At 39.3% G+C, this 16973-nt stretch overlaps 1 protein-coding gene across 4 annotated transcripts in view; it reads left to right on the top strand.

Annotated features, from left to right (window-relative positions):
* The window catches only part of LOC106081756 (homeotic protein antennapedia), a 527471-nt gene that overhangs the window by 159840 nt on the left and 350658 nt on the right, over positions 1–16973 (top strand). For all 4 annotated transcript variants that reach the window (XM_059362108.1, XM_059362106.1, XM_059362107.1 and 1 more), the window contains exon 3: positions 11448–11575. The gene's annotated coding sequence lies outside the window, so the exon portion shown is untranslated. The remainder of the gene's footprint in view (positions 1–11447; positions 11576–16973) is intronic.

Raw genomic sequence — 16973 nt, 5'->3', positions numbered from 1 at the left:
TCTAGAGTGCGCAATTCTTATCCGATTAGAATGAAATTTTGCCCGATGACATCCAACAACTGTGCCAAGTATGGTTCAAATCGGTCCATAACCTGATATAGCTGCCATATACACCGATCTGGGGTTTTGAATTCTTGAGCCTCTAGAGTGTGCAATTCTTATCCGATTGGAATGAAATTTTGCACGACGTGTTTTGTTACGATATCCAACAACTGTGCCATGTATGGTTCAAATCGGTGCATAACCTTATATAGCTGTCATATAAACCGATCTTGGGTCTTGACTTCTTGAGCTTCTACAGGGCGCAATTCTTATCCAATTTGAATGAATTTTGGCACGAAGTATTTTGTTATGATATCCAACAACTGTGTTAAATATGGTTCAAATCGGTTCATAACCTGATATAGCTGTCATATAAACCGATCTGGTATATTGACTTCTTGAGCCTCTAGAGGTCGCAATTATTATCCGATTTGCCTGAAATTTTGTACGACGGATCCTCTCATGACTATTAACATACGTGTTTATTATGGTCTGAATCGGTATATAGCCCGATACAGCTCCCATATAAATCGATCTCTCTATTTTACTTCTTGAGCCCCCAAAGTTCGCAATTCTTATTCGAATTGGCTGACATTTTACACAGGCCTCCAACATATAATTTGATTGTGGTCCAAACCGGACCATATCTTGATATCGCTCTAATAGCAGAGGAAATCTTTTCTTATATCCTTTTTTCCCAAAGAAGAGATGCCCTGAAAAGAACTCGACAAATGCGATCCATGGTGGAGGGTATATAAGATTCGGCCCGGCCGAACTTAGCACGCTTTTACTTGTTTTGCCAAGTTTTGCCACATGTAATACTACGTTAAGTTTATTTTCAGCAATGAAGTAAAACAGTAGCAGCTAAAAAAAACATGGCAAAACAATTAACATACATTTCCTTATATGTTTTAGCGGGTCATTTGAAATTAGTATTCATCATTTGCGTTTGGGTTAATATGTTTCCCCACCAACGTTCGTTTGGTTTATTTCTCTATGTGTGTGTGTGTGTGTGTTTGTTTTTCTCTCTGGCTTGTTTGCATTTTTACGACAATCGACAATCTATAAAAACATTATTTTATGAGCTTATCAAAACAATTAAGATTTTTTTATGTTCAATGGCCATTGGGCATAGTCCGATACGACAACGCATTGGCACTGTCAGACAATTGCGGGCTTATTGGTTGACTTACCTGACTGTCTAGCAGAGTAGTTGGCGTTTTGGCACTGTGGCAAAATTGTTCGGACTTTATTACAGCAAATTGCTGCTTTAATGTAAGTGATTGATTGTTAACATCATGATGGTTGTAATAATCATTGGATTACTCATTCAAATGTTTCTGGGCGTGAAAAATATATAAAACGGTTTTTTTCAATAGCAATTTTTTTCTTTGAATTAATGTTTAATTGAAATTATTTCAATTATGAAATTAATCGCATCAATGCTTTGTTTGCTTTGAACGTGATAAAAAAAAGAAACTATCACGAAAAAGGTTCCGCCGGGCCGAACTTGGGATATCCACTACCATAATATAGTCTCCTATGAAATTGGACAATATCTAGATCAGTTTAAAGAAATCAAACAGGATAATGGGCTCTCTTTTTGGTGGCCTCAGAAATCAAATAGAGGAATCAATTTTTATGAGGGATTTATCCACAGGTAATCCTATCTGGGCAACATTTAATGTTGATGTAAGAGACAAGGGGCGCGTACAATATTTCAACAAAATCGGTAAGAGAGGCATTTCCAGACTCGATAATTCAAATCCTGAGATCGTTTTGTATGGCCGTGATTTTGTGTTGGTGTTGTAAGTCACAATTTTCGATTGCCAAATTACAGCTCAATTGATTAAAAATTTTGGCTTATATGGGGCCAACATGCAATAACCGTGAGCACCGCGCGGGCTGGAACTTTGAACGCCGACTTGTGGTGGTGAAATGAGGCCACGGGCAGTCAGCGCACTGACTCTTAAATAAATACTGAATATCAATGATACTCGAAATGGCAAGGCGAGTTATTGGCGCCTTCAAAATAATCAATGTCCAACATCAGCGTCCCCTCCTAATGCTAGCGACATTTGTGAGGTACTGTACCCCTTGTTATAGCAAACTGCAAACTTGCCCATGAAAATTTCATTAAGGAATTGGGGCAAACTTCTCACAAATCAATGAGTGCTGTCCGATTCAATTTTAATCTCAATGATAAGGGACCTCCTTTTTATAGCCGAGTCTGAACGGCGTGCTGCAGAGCGACGCCTCTTTGGGGATAAGTTTTTACATGACAAAGTACCTCACAAATGTTGCCAGCATGAGCAGGGGATAACCACCGCTGAAAATTGTCTAATGTTCCTGCCAGAATTCGAACCCAGGCGTTCAACGGACATGCTAACTTTTGCGCCATTTGGTATAGCAGCCATGTAAAAAATTCTCCACAATGAGGTGTCACACTGCGGTACGCCGTTCAGAATCAGATATAAAAAGGAGTTCCCTTATCATTGAGCTGAAACTTGAATCGGACTGTTCTCCAACGAAATGTTCATGGGCAAATTTGCAACATCAGCGTCTGTTCCCAGGTTAGAGGTGGCTGGAAGAAAGCGGCTCGCGACATCGAGGCATCCCACAAAACCCATGCGATTGGGGCGATGGGCCAGTAATCCGCCCCGGAAATTTATAAGGAAAACTCTGAGAAACAAAATAATAGTAACAAGTAAAGAGGCATTAAGTAAGGACGGGTCGAACTTTGGATAACCATCACCTCGGGTAAAATCCGGTGAAAAATTCACTATTCTGAACCTTTAGCAGCTACAATATATAGAAGTATGGTCCCACCTGAACCATACTCGCCACAACTTATTGTTCAAAATTACAACAAAATCTGGTAATAAAAGAATCTTATATGGGTTCAAAACCATAAATCGGGAGATCTATATATATAGCAGCTATAGCCAAAAACTATCCGATCTGCACCATATTCGAGGATGATGTGTAGGGGATTAACATAGCTCACTCTACTAAATTTCAGCAAAAGCGGGGAATAAATATTCTATCGGTCTATATTGCGGATATACCTAAATATAGTCCGATCTAAACCATACTCGGCACGGTCGCCGAAGGGCCGAATACAGCTCAATGTGTTATATTTCAGCGGAATCAGGCAATAAATGCGCCTATTATTGAACTGGGAGATCGGTCTATATGGGGTCTATATTCGAAGACCCAACACAAGTCGCTGTGCCCAATTTCAATGATATCGGGCACTAAATGTAACATTAATAGGCCTAGGACCTTAAATCGGAGGATCGATCTATATTGGGGCTATATTAAGGTACAGGCAGATCTGTATCATATTTGATAGAGATGTAGGGGATCTTATCACAAATCAACTTTTATGAGTTTGAAACTCTAAATCGGAAGATCGGTCTTTAAGGCGCTATATCAGTATATAGTCCGACATAGTGCATATTCGAACATAACCTGCCTATGGACAAATTTTCAGCTCAATATCTTCGTTTTTAAAGACTGTACCATGATTTCAACGGACGGACGGACATGCAGCTGGAATGGATTCCTACTAGAGAACGTAGAATATATGCACTGGCGGATGTATTGGAGAAGTACAATGCCGATATTACCGCCTTACAGCAAGAACGATGGAACGGGAATGGCGTCACAACTGCTTCAAACGGTGACTAATTATACTACATCTGACATGACACGTGGCATGACTAACCATTTCTGGTTAGTCGGAGACTGAAACACCTTGTCCCCAGCTTTACTCCGGTGTATGAGAGGCTAGCCACAAACCGCATAAAAGCCAAATTTTTCAACATCGGCCTAGTTTGTACCCATGCCCCGACCGAAGACAAGGACGAGCAGACCAAGGATATTTTCTACGAGTGCCTAAAGAGAGAATACGAGCGCTTCCCATGATATTTAAATCATTATTGGAAATTTTAGTACGAAGATAGGGAAGAGATTACGAGATTACATCTGATAATGGGATGATGTTAATAGATTTTGCCGCGGCAAAAAAACAAGGTAGTTAGCAGCACCAGATTTCAACATAGAAAAATTCGCAAAGGCACAAGGTTGTCCCGAGATAAAGAAGTTAGGAATCAAATTGATCACGTTGTGATAGATGAAAAGGATTCATCTATCGTGTTATATGTACGATTGATCCGTAGAGCGAATATAGATTCGGTGTCAAATATTTCCTTCTATGTGGAAACACAACTGAAAGTCACAGTGACGCAGGGGTTTGGATGTCCGTCTATAACGCTGAAAGCCGGGATTTCGAATCCTGACGAGAACATCCGACCAAATTATTATCCTCTTTCCTCCCCTTATACGTAGTAAAGAAGCAGTGCATTTTTTACACCTGCATGAGGATATTGAATGTGACCAGTACTGACTTAATGGACACTGGAATGGTTGAGAGCCACAAACAAGTGGACCAGGGACTGGCCTGCGTTGTAGTCACAGGGGCACTGAGATCCACACCGAAAAAAGGTCTGGAAGCGATACTTGCTGTGCAGGCCATTGAGGGTTATATTCGGTACTGCGCCGCCAAAGTCGCGCTTAGGTTGAGGCAGCTCGGCATGCCGAAGGGGGACAGGTGTGGTCTCTTGGATTGAGAAGGAATTGTGACATTCAGATTTTGTTTTCCTGGGAGGTATTTATGGAAAGCGAATGCCGTATTTGAGGAGGTTGGACCTCTATCTTTACTGATGGCTCCAAGATGAAGCCGAGGACTGGATTGAGGGTCTACTTCCACGCACTCTACATCGGTATGTCTCTGAGCCTGCCGGACGATTGTATGGTCTTTCAGGCAGAGGTCAGTGCCATTACAGTAGCCTCAAGAGGAAATGTGGTAATAGATCTACCGCTCTCAAAACTCAGAATTTATGTCGGTTCGAGGATTTATCTCCCGGATATCGTCTGCGCCGGGAGATCCGGGAGATTTGTTACCTGCGTGCCATTAGTCGAGCTACTAAACGTAGTATATATGATGACCAGAGTGGTTGGTTGGTGATGAGACTCAGCGGGACGGACCGCTATCGTGCTTTGGACTGTAACTACTTGAGGAGGACGAAGGAGTTGCTGGCGTTCGTTAAGGAGTCGCTAGGCACATAGACAGGGGTCATAACCGGACTTTATTTTATAGACCGCATGGCGGCGCGCATGAGAATGCCGTACAATGACTTCTGCAAAAGTTCCCTTGAAAAGGATGTGAAGGAGATTATCGAGCACTCGCTCCGTTCCGATTCCGCGTTTATGCCAAGGCGGTTATTTTGCAAACTGGGTGATCTTGCGAACGTACCTCTGGGAGTACTCCCGAGATTTGTGGACGGGACGGGATGGTTCCAACGGAGGGTGCAATAAGATTAGGTTAAGGCACATACGTGCTAGCGTGAGGAAAAGGCACTTCACGTCCTTTGTCAAAAGTCTCGAAAGATTTCCGTTCATCAGCAAAATCCATAGAAGACCCTACCCTGAAGGCGAATCTTCCTAAGTCCCCAGCCTATTGGCAAAGTATCCGTGTCAGAGTTCCCTATTGGCTTTGAGGACCTGGCAACTTGTCCTGTTAATTCTCAGCCACAGCTCTGATTTATTTTTACCGAAATCAGATGAACATTATACTCTATAGGCATAGAATAAGAAATAAGTTGTTGTCCATTGAAAGGAGATTTAAATAAAGCTTTTACTGTTTGAAATCAACAACCAACAAGAACCAAAAGAAATCGTAAATGTCCATTTGTATATGTGGCAATTTGTCAACTGTTGGAAGGGTTTCACTGTAATTAATTGTATCAATTAATATTTTAATAGCATACATTTTCAATTACAACTAAAATACCACGAAAAAAAGTTTTCTTCTTTTCTTCGAAATGTTTTAGTTCGTTTGAAAAGTGATTTTCTGTGTGTATGAGTTCGTTTGATTTTCTTAATATCGATGTGGAAGCTAAAACAATAAAACGAACATCCAACAACAAAACGAAATTGTTAAATGAACGATTGACTGAGTGCATGCAATTAATCAATTTTCGACACATGCATACTAAATAGTTGTTGTGCTTAACAAAAATATTTTGTTTTTTTGTTACTTTTCTCATGTTGTTGTTTGTAGTTTAACACTTCCATTTGCTGCTTCTTTACATTTGTATTCTCACCGCTTCAAATAGTCGTTGGCTTTTTCAAAGCACACATACACACAAGAAAACAAAACAAAACGATCATAAAATAATTGTTAGCCATGCCACACGATTTTATAGCCACCGTGGTCGAAGTCTCGTATTTGCCGTCGTTATCGGCATTTGGCGTTGTAGTCATCGCTTAATATGGGCTGCCTGCCTCATTTGCGCTTTCTCATGAGAGATTGGGTGGGGGGTGTGTCGAAGGTGGGTCTTGCGACTGCGCGCTGGCTCAGTGACTCGCGGTTAACACTCCATTAATTGACACAACAATAGTTTATGGTTTTGGCGCTTAAATTGCCGGTTGTGCTTCAAATTTTTAATTTATGTTTATAAATATAAACTAATAAAAAATAGACTTTGTGAGTATGAACAGAAAAAACAACGAAAAAGAAACAACCATGGCAGTTTTTTTTTTTCATCGGCCTGTGGGTGGTCTCGCATTTGACTCATTTGCATAAAAAGTACTTTTGAACATTTTTATTCGCTCAATATTTTTGCATGACGACTTGCTTTGCGGAGTCAAGCTGATTGATTAAATGGTGATTTATATGCTCGATATATGTTAGGAATTTTATGACTATTGGAAGGCTGCTGTATTGGTATATTTTTATTACGCTTTGACAGCTCTTGGACAATGTGAGATAGTGAAATTCCATTGCGTCTATTATGAGATGCAATTTGTAATATAAGAAAAAAAAAAACAAAAAATATGCAATTTGTTGACAACTTTCAGCCATTAGTGGCCACACACAGCGCACAATGCATTTAAGTTTCATGGGGTGTCAGCCAAAAAGTTTTGCACTCGATTTCTTAGACAAAGTTACAATTATTTACGAAATAAATACAAATTGCTGCAATTATTCGCAATGTGAATATTTAAAAGCAGAAAGTGTTTGCAATTAAATGAGAAGACTTGTGATTGGCTAATATTTCAGTTGTAAAACTATTTTTAAGTTTGCTCTAGGCTAGGTTAGGTTACAGTAGCAGACTGCCATCAGACTCACTTAGACGATTTTGTCCATTGTCATACCACAGGAACAGAAAAAGGAAAATGCCTTCTAGTTCTTACCGTTGAACCATCCAAAGCGCCTTACAAAGCCTAATAACTTGCGAATGTTCACATCCGCTTAAAAAGACAGGTTCTTAAAGAAATGAGAACCTAAAGTGGAACTCCTTCTAACTGCTAATGCGGGATTCACACATAGAAGGCGTTCTAGAGTCTCTTCTTCTTCAATATCCTCACAGCTTCTGCAAAAGTCGTTGCTGGCAACCTTCAGTCTGTCAGCATGTTTTTCGATTAGACAGTGACATGTCATGATGGACACAATGGCTGATACGTCTGTTCTAGTCAGCGACAGCAAAGCAATTGACCTCATCAAGTCTATATTAGGCCACATAGTTTTGGAATGCCCACAGCCCCCACTTTGTGACCATCTATCATTCGTTGCCCTTCGGGGCTGGTCCTGAAAACTTAGCTTACATATCGCTAGAGGCATACCCATAGATCCAGTGTCCCTGGAATGTGTAGGGTAGTTCCTAGTCTCGCAAGCTCATCCGCTTCACAATTCCCTAGGATATCTCTGTTGCCCGGCTTACAGAGATGATGAATTTTGAACTGTTCAACCATCTCGTTGAGAGATATGCGACAGTCGAGGACGGTTTTTGGGTTCAGAAATACGTTCTCCATGGATTTAATGGCTGCCTGAGAAAATATTTGTGCCAATCGTCGTAATGACATTATATCTAAGCCCTTCCGTCACTTCCTTAATTGCAAGGATCTTTGCTTGATACACACTGCAGTGGTCAGGTAACCTTTTCGATATGACCAGTTCTAGATCTTTAGAGTACACCCCAAAGCCCACCTGGTTGTTTAGTTTGAAACCATCCGTATAGAAGTCTATATAACTTCTGTTACCAGGGATATCGTATTTCCAATCGGTTCTATCCGGAATAGTGGTACAGTAATTTTTATCAAAAGGCGGCTTAGGTAGAGTGTAATCCACACTGCCTGGAACATCGGATTTTGTATCAAGGATAACACAGTGTCCGTAGCCGCCACATAACCAATGAGAAAGCTCCCTTAACCTCACCGCAGTGGTCGCTGCAAATTGGGTAGCAACAATGTCTAGATGCATAAGATGTGTAGCATTAAATTCAGTGCATCAGATGGTGTCGTCTTGATGCACAAAGTAGCCATCCTTTGGATCCAGTTAAGTTTTGACCAGTAGGTGGATTTTTGAAGCGCCGTCCACCAGACCACAACACCATATACCATTAAAGGTCTGCTAGTGCGAGATACACACACAGAAGGTGTTCTGTAGTCTCTTCTTCTTCGATGTCCCCAAAGCCCACCTGGTCGTTTAGTATGGAACCATCCTTATAGAAATATATGTAAGTTCTGTTGCCAGGGATATCGTCGTTCCAATCGGGTTTATCAGAAATAGTGGTACAGTAATTTTTATCAAAAAGCGGCTCAGATAGGTAAAAGTGGGATCAGCATACGTTGATGACGTGATAATTGTCCAGAGACAATAATATATTGTTAATGGCTATATTCCAAAGGAGACAGTACACCTCCTTGAGTGGTTCCTCTGCTGACCCATCTTTTTCGATCCACAGATCCCAAGCCTGCCATAATGCATCTTCTAGTAAGTAAGTTATTAATAAACATTCTTACGGTAGAGTTGATGCCTAGAAACTGCAACTTCTTCATGATTGACGTCAGTTTTACATTGTTGAAAGCACATTCAATGTCAAGAAATGCTACCATTGTATATTCCTTGACAGCGAGAGAACCCTCTATGTAGCCGACTAGGTTGTGCAGGGCTGTTTCAGTGGATTTGCCTTTTCTACAAGCATGCTGCTGTCGCGACAAGCGACCTCCTGGGACCTTTGCCCTAAGATATGTTTCTATCAACCTCTCAGCATAAAGGATGACAGACTAATAGGACGAAAATCTTTCGCCTTCGTGTGGTAGGGTTTTCCTGGCTTCGGAATGAAAATAACATTCGTGTCCCTTCATCCCACAGGTATATATGACATTCTGATACAAGCAGATTATATTTCTCTAAGCCAGGGAACCAATCTATCAGACACAGCTTGTAATTCGGCCGGTGATACATTATCATGGAGTCGAAACTTCTTATCGCCCAAAAGATTTTCCGCTCAGACACAATTTCCCTAATGACCTCCGACGAATGCATATCAGTGACAACCTCTCCTGGCGCCACGTTGTCCGTTGGAGAATTTCCCGGGATATGTGTATCAACACGTAGTTCTAGTGTCTCCACACTAGACATTGTCCATATATTCTCAGACTTCTGGATATACCCACCGTAATAGGTCTCGAGGACAAAATCTTTCTTAGCCTAGAGATGAATTCTCCTCTGAGCTGCAGAATTCTACCCAGGATTTGTTTTAAGCCGTTCTAAGCTCGCCCATATATTTTTTTAGCTCAGCCTTATAGATGTCCCAATCGTGTGGTGCTCCTGTGGCTTTAGCTCTGCTGAAGGGTTTTCTGCAGTCCTTCCTTAGACCAACCAACTCTGGGCTCCACTATGGCGGTCGCTGTTTGCCCTTTGGCTTGGCACTAGGGCATGCTGACACAAGCGAGTCATTCAGGGCCTTCGTGATCCACTTGACCACTATGTCTATATCCTCCATAGTTTTCACTTCCTTTTCTAGTCTAGAAGGGATAGACGTGCAGAATTTGTGCCGAAATTTATCCCAATCTGCTTTCTTCTGTTTAGCCGAAGGACCACTACTTCAGTATTTTCTCCAATGCTAAAACTGATATAACGATGATCAGAGAAGCTGTGGTCATCCAACACTTTCCAGTCGCATTTTCTTCCACTCATATCTTTCGATACAAAGGTTATATCTAGTACCACTTGCCTGTTCCTGGTAAAAAAGGTCGGTTTATCCCCTTTATTACAAATCGCCAGATTGCAACTTTTAATATTTTCGATAAGCAGCTCACCCCTTTCGTTGACATCCCAACTTCCCATTTCTGGTGATGTGCATCACTTCCTGCAATGAGGCTTTTCTTCCCTAAAGAAGCAGCTTCAACAGTTTATTTCAAGACTGACTACTACTAAATCTTCAGTGCTTAGCGACGGAAGAAGAAAAACATTTCGACTACCCTTTGCAAGAATTCAGGATCTGTGTTTCCCATTTCCGTGCCCTTGAGAAGTTTAAATCCCGGAATTCTTAGTCCACGAATCCACACACCCTTGGTTTCTCGATAAGAACCATGTCAAATCTCCCAGCCCAGGAAGACCTTAAGTGCCGGCGAAGCGACCTTACAATGGTGGAGATTTATCTGTAGAAACTGAACCATAGTGAGGATTCAGAACTTTCACCACTGTTGTGTTAGCCATGTAAGATTCGTTAGAACTTGGCATGATGGGCTTGCGTACGCATCCAGGGGCAGGTGAGAAAATTGTGCCGAGGACACTGGGCACTTTATTTCTGAATATTCAGCTTACATTTTGCAATTGTATTTAGAAAATTTAATTAATTTGTAATTTTCACTTTGAAAATGGTTTATTAACTTTTTTTAAATGTTTAAAAAAAACATTAATTTTAATTTGGATCATATATTTCTTTTTGTTGTTGTTGTTGTTGTTGTTGTTGTAATTCAACAACCCTTTCGTCATTTGCATTTAAATACCAACTCCTTTGCTTATGCCCTTAGTATGCCCTCATTGCTGTACCTCACCACTTGCTCAACACTGTGCATATGGGCGATGATGACACACGAAATTAACATAACAAATCTAAAGATAAACATCTCTGTTAGGACAAGGCAATGAGTATAAGAACAACAACAAAACTAAGGCACAACATCATCATCTCATAACATTGGGTGTAAGTGTGTGAGTGTATGGCACTGAAAGTTTGGCTATGCCACAACAGATGGCGTAAGGGAGGACAGATGTTCTGTTTCAATAAAGAATATGCGCAGTTAGTAATGCAAAAACAACACCAGCATACACAAAATTGCCATTAACATAGGGCACACATCCGGACACACACACACACACTTTGCGTTGTGTTAACAGCCGGAAAATTCTTATATGAAATATAGCAAGGGTTGTTGTCTACGATAACATCGCATTAGCATTTAGGGCTACAAATATAAATGAAACATTCTATTTCTAACAATTGTTCTGGTTTTAAACTTTCTATTTGTCTTTCTTTTCCTTCCAGTTTCTTGTTTCAACTTAATTTGTTTGGATTAGCCGCCGTTTCATATGACCAAAAGGCGAATTTTCTGGGATATCGTGTGAAACTTTTGGTTCATTTGGCTTAAAAAAAAAAAAAAAAAAACAAAAAAGGTAAGTCTCCTCTCTTTGGTGTTATTCGATTTTCCAAAACAATGTTTATTTAAATGTATGCAAATCAGCAAAGCCCCGACCGGACTGCTACCCATTCATTGATTACAAATTTCCGGTGATTTTTTATGGGCTCTCTTGTAAATGTTATTGGAGAAATTACTTCAATAAAACGGCTGAAGACACTGCTATTGCCGCTGGCAGCAGCCAGTGCTGCAACAACAAGACGGCCAAAGCGAAATGACATTTTTATGTGACATTAAACACAACTTTAAACGCGTTTTTGTTGTTTGGCGATTTTGTTGGTCATGTTTGGTAGTAGCTTTCGTCGTTTCGTTTTCTTTTTTTTTACCTTCCTTACTACTAACCATGAGAGGATCACATTTGGTCCTGGTGAAGCGTATAATCCAATACTTATGTTGAAGTCGCAGATTTTAGCCCAGACGATGGATCGACCGACCGACCGACCATTACTAAAAGAAGATGTTAAAATTGCATATTTTACATTACCAAACGACATAGTCCAACCGAAACTGAAACAAAAAAAAAAAAAAACATCTACTACTATCTACAATACTTGAATTCAATCCTTATTTTTTCTAAATGAGTGCAGCCATAAAAACTGGGCTGCTCCCCTGCTATACTTGGCTCATATATGGTTGGGCTTTAACAACAGCGCATGTAGATGTTGTTGTCTCGGCAAGACTACTTATATGGCAACATGAAATGTTGTTAACTTCAACAGCAACTACAATTTAGCTTTTGACAAAAGACATTTTCATTAAAACGTAATGAAATCAGCAAAAAACCAAGCGAAGTCAAAAACATAACAACAAAGTCTTCAAGAACAACAAACGGAAATAGTCAGTTTAGTACGATGTAGAGGTTTAAGTCAAGGGCGTAGCTAAAGAGCATTTCAAGTAAAGAAATTAACAAGGAAAAATTTTTAAAACTCAGGCGTTTGAAACGCGAGTAGTTGGGGACAGTAGGAATGTAGTACCACTTGCCTCTAAGGTTGTGGACTCATAAACCCTTCACTAATTCATCAAAACATAATTTTTTGCTTGAATATATTGGGTTGCCCAAAAAGTAATTGCGGATTTTGCATATAGTCGGCGTTGACAAATTTTTTCACAGCTTGTGACTCTGTAATTGCATTCTTTCTTCTGTCAGTTATCAGCTGTTACTTTTAGCTTGTTTTAGAAAAAAGTGTAAAAAAAGCATATTTGATTAAAGTTCATTCAGTTTTATTAAAAATGCATTTACTTTCTTTTAAAAAATCCGCAATTACTTTTTGGGCAACCCAATATATGGATAGTTAGTGAAAGTCGAAACTGCATTACCAAAAAAAAATAGAATGAAAGAACTAATAAAATAAAGTAAAATAAAATAAAATAATATAAAATAAAATAAAAAAAAATATAAAATAAAATAATATAAAATAAATTAAAATAAAATAAAAATTAAAATAAAAGAAAATAAAATAATATAAAATAATATACAATAAAATAAAATAAATAAAGTTAAATAAAATTAAATTAAAAAAAAGAAATAAAAGAAATAAAAAATAAAATAAAATAAATTAAAAAAATAAAACTAAACAAAGTCAAATAAAATAAAAAAAAGCAGTAAAAAAGTAAAAATAAAAAAAAAAATAACATAAAATATAATATAATAAATTAAACTTTACTGGATGAGGAATTGGGAAGGAAGAAGCCAAAAGACTCTACGCGCCTTTTATTTCTGCAGAATAATGTTTGTTTGGAATTGGGTAGTAAAGCCATAGCTATTGAGATACAAATGTTGACACTGGTATAATGGAAGACTAAGGATAGCGAGGCTTGTACCAGGCAGATAAAGAGGGTTTAAAAACTAGAGCCGTTCATTCCGAACTATGCCGCCATGGTTGCCGTAATCAGGATTGCGAGGTACCGAGAACGACTCGAGATAAGATCTTCCAGATTCGCATTCCCGGAAAAGAGAATTGGAAGGCGGATGTTGTGTCCGTAGCGACCCTAACTTTCGAAGAAATAAAGCTAGTTGCTTGAAATTTTGCACGAATACTTCCTATTAGTGTAGGTCCTTTGGGATTGTAAATGGAACATATCAGTTCATGTTTATGCATCTTGAGTCTGTACAGGGTGGAATTCTCATCCGATTTAGCTGACATTTTGCACAATGACTTCTATGACATATAACATATGTGACAGGCATGGATGAATCTGTTTAAAACCTGATAAAGCTTCCATAAAACGAATCTCCCGATTGCACTTCCTGAGTCCCTAGAGGGCGCAGTTTCAGTCTGATTGACATGAAATTGCGCACAACGACTTTTCCGTTCATAAACTGATAAAGCTTCCATATAAACCGATTTGTCTGATTTACCTGCACAATTTTGCACGACTTTTCTTTTGACATTCAACGTTCCAAATATGGTCGGAATCCATCCATAACCTGATAAAGCTTCCATATAAACCGATCTGCCAATTTTACTTCGCTAGCCCCTATAGGGCGCATTTCTTATCCGATTTGTCTCAAATTTTGCTCAATGACTTTTTTAAACGACAACTGGTTTAAGTATCCGAGTCATAACCTAAGGCTTGAAAATCCAAATTGAATGCAACTCTTAGCCATTAACATTTCATTAAAGAATAGTGGCAAAGTTTTCACATATGAAACTTCTCATATATACATCGGTACAGTCCGATTAAATTTTAAGCTCAATGATAAGGAGGACCTTTTTATAGCCGAGTCCGAATGGCGGGCAGCAGTACGATGCCTCTTTGGGGAGAAGTTTTTACATGGCAAAGTACCTCACAAATGTCGCCAGCATTAAGAGGAGAGGGTGCGGATATTAATCCGCCCCATGCCAGTAATACCTACGCCAGTAATCGGATTGTTGTTCGCTCTAAAGACTAAACAGTAACTTCGAAAAAGAAAATTTTAAGTAAGGAATTCCGTGCTACTTACAAAATCCTTAATTGATTTCCATACCACTTCCCCAAGTTAGTTCATGTCTGGTATTGTGTCGCCACCTAAGTACCGGTGTCTTTTAGCCGCGACATCATGCCAATGACATAGGAAATACTCCAACGTCCCATCATCTTCCCCACATTTGTATGGCATGCTATCACTTGCCGCACCGATTTTGTATAATAGAACTCGTAGACCTTAATATCCCGGTATAATACCGAAAGCTATAGTGACTCCTTCTTACGTCCTTTCAGTAATAGCATCGTCTTTTCACTATCCGGATCTCTCCCTTGACACTTTCGCTTTTTCACAGTGTTACGTGCGTTCCACTCCCTCAACTCGGACTGCGTCCTCGAAAGGCTTCGGTTTAACCAAATTTATTGATGCCAGTCCTCTGGCCTTCACTGCCAAATCGTCTGCTCTTTCATCACCCCTTACTCCGTTATGGTCCGGCACCCAGACGATGCCAAATTTTTGACTTGTCTAGGTTAACATTGAGACCCCAAGGTCTTATGTTATCTGCAAGACCCTTTAGGCCCTTCTGCAAAGCTGTTTATGATCTTTACCCCTTAAAAGTATTATAACATCGATTGCGTAGCGGACAGGTACACTGTCCGTAGATTTACCCACTGTCCGTCCGTCTGTCTGTTGAAATCACTCTTCAGGCTTTAAAAATAGAGATATTGAGCTGAAATTTTGCACAGATTCTTTTTTTGTTCGATGTTGCCGAAATTTGAGACAGTGAGTTATGTTGGGGCCCTTCTTCAATTTGTTCCAAATCGGCTGAGATTTTGAATATAGCTGCCATATAGACCGATCTCTTGATTTAAAGTTTTTGGCACATAAAAGGCGCATTTATCGTCCGATTTCGACATTTTTCTGCAACTTGGCCCAAATCGGTTCAGATTTGGATATAGCTGCCAATTCTTGACCCCATAAATGGCGCATTTATAATCCGATTTCACTGAAATTTTACACAGCGACATATGTTAGGTTTTTCGACACCCTTGTCGTACATGGTTCAGATCGGTTTATTTTTAGATATAGCTATTAAAAAGATCAAAATTTTGTTATACACAATTGAAAAATGACTCGTACTTATTAGTATGTGGCTCAAATCAGAACATTTTTCGATATAGCTCCTATGGGGCATGCAGGTATGCATTTTTCACCAGATTTTGACGAAAGCTGGTTTAAATATATACCCGAGGTGGTGGGTATCCAAAGTTCGGCCCGGCCGAACTTAACGCCTTTTTACTTGTTTTTTTTTTTCTAACCTTTTTAATTTTTTTCTCTACTTCCCTTTATAATTTTAATCTGTTTTTATTGTTTTGGTTTTTTCCTTTCCGCCCAAAGAAGCCTTTCAAGCCTTTGCTTTGCATTGCTCAATTTTTGTGCGTTTTCTTCTCCACTGGGCCCGAGGTAAAATAATTAAGTTTTCAAACTGAGATAAAAATCTTGTTTGGTGCTAATCAATTAGTCCTCGAATGTTACTTTTTAGTTGGTCTGCTACATTCAAACAACATGGCAATGCAAGGCCATTTAAAAGAACTCCAGACAAATTTACATGGGATGCAAAAATTCAAGAAAAATCCAAAAAAAACACTCTCGATTCGTTGTTATAGTGCCAGCCAAGAAATCAATATTGAAAGGCGCTGAAATCTGAAATGAAATGCAAGCAAACATAAGCACCAGTAACAACAGCAGCAGCAGCAGGTTGCTAAGCTTGGCTAAAAGCGAACTTTGTTGCATGGTTGGTAGTCGTCCCGTCCCCATGGATTGTAACACTAAGGTGTTGCGCACTGGAAGGGAAGGTGGCATATTCCTATGAGTTACCACTCAGCTCAGATGCAAAGGTGATTTCTGTTTTTTTTTTACTCGTTTTAATACTCCATTGATTTTGCACTTTTGTTGTTGTTATTGGTTCCTTGGTACCGTACTGATAGAAACATCAGAGTTTGACTCTTTTGGTAAATCTGCAAAAATGCAAAACACCATAAGCGACGGGCCAAATAATATGAGAGACGCTTTAGACATGCCATTTGAAGCTTTAACGGGGCCACAAAAGTTTATCACTTGTCTGCCAAACTTTGCAAGGAAAACAAAATAACATGCCTTGAAATGCAGATAGAACGGGGAGGCATGTAGGGAGTTTCGGAAAAGAAAATTCATCATATATGCATGAAATGACCGTCTGGATAAAGCAAAACGAAACGCAATAGAAAAACAAAACAAAAATGATGTGGTTGTCTTGTGGAGTTCACTTATTTATCTTTAAAAAATGTTGCGTTTCCATACGAGTTTGTTGGTGTTATTTTTCGAGATTTTTTTCGTTTTTTCTTTGTTTTTTGGACAACGAATTTGCATGATTTTAAATTGTGTTTTGAGCCTTGTTAATGTTTTCCGTGCAACTTCTAAAACCAAATCA

This window comes from Stomoxys calcitrans, chromosome 2, assembly GCF_963082655.1.
Source record: "Stomoxys calcitrans chromosome 2, idStoCalc2.1, whole genome shotgun sequence".
Taxonomy (NCBI): domain Eukaryota; kingdom Metazoa; phylum Arthropoda; class Insecta; order Diptera; family Muscidae; genus Stomoxys; species Stomoxys calcitrans.
This window is presented reverse-complemented; position numbering and strand designations above follow the sequence as displayed.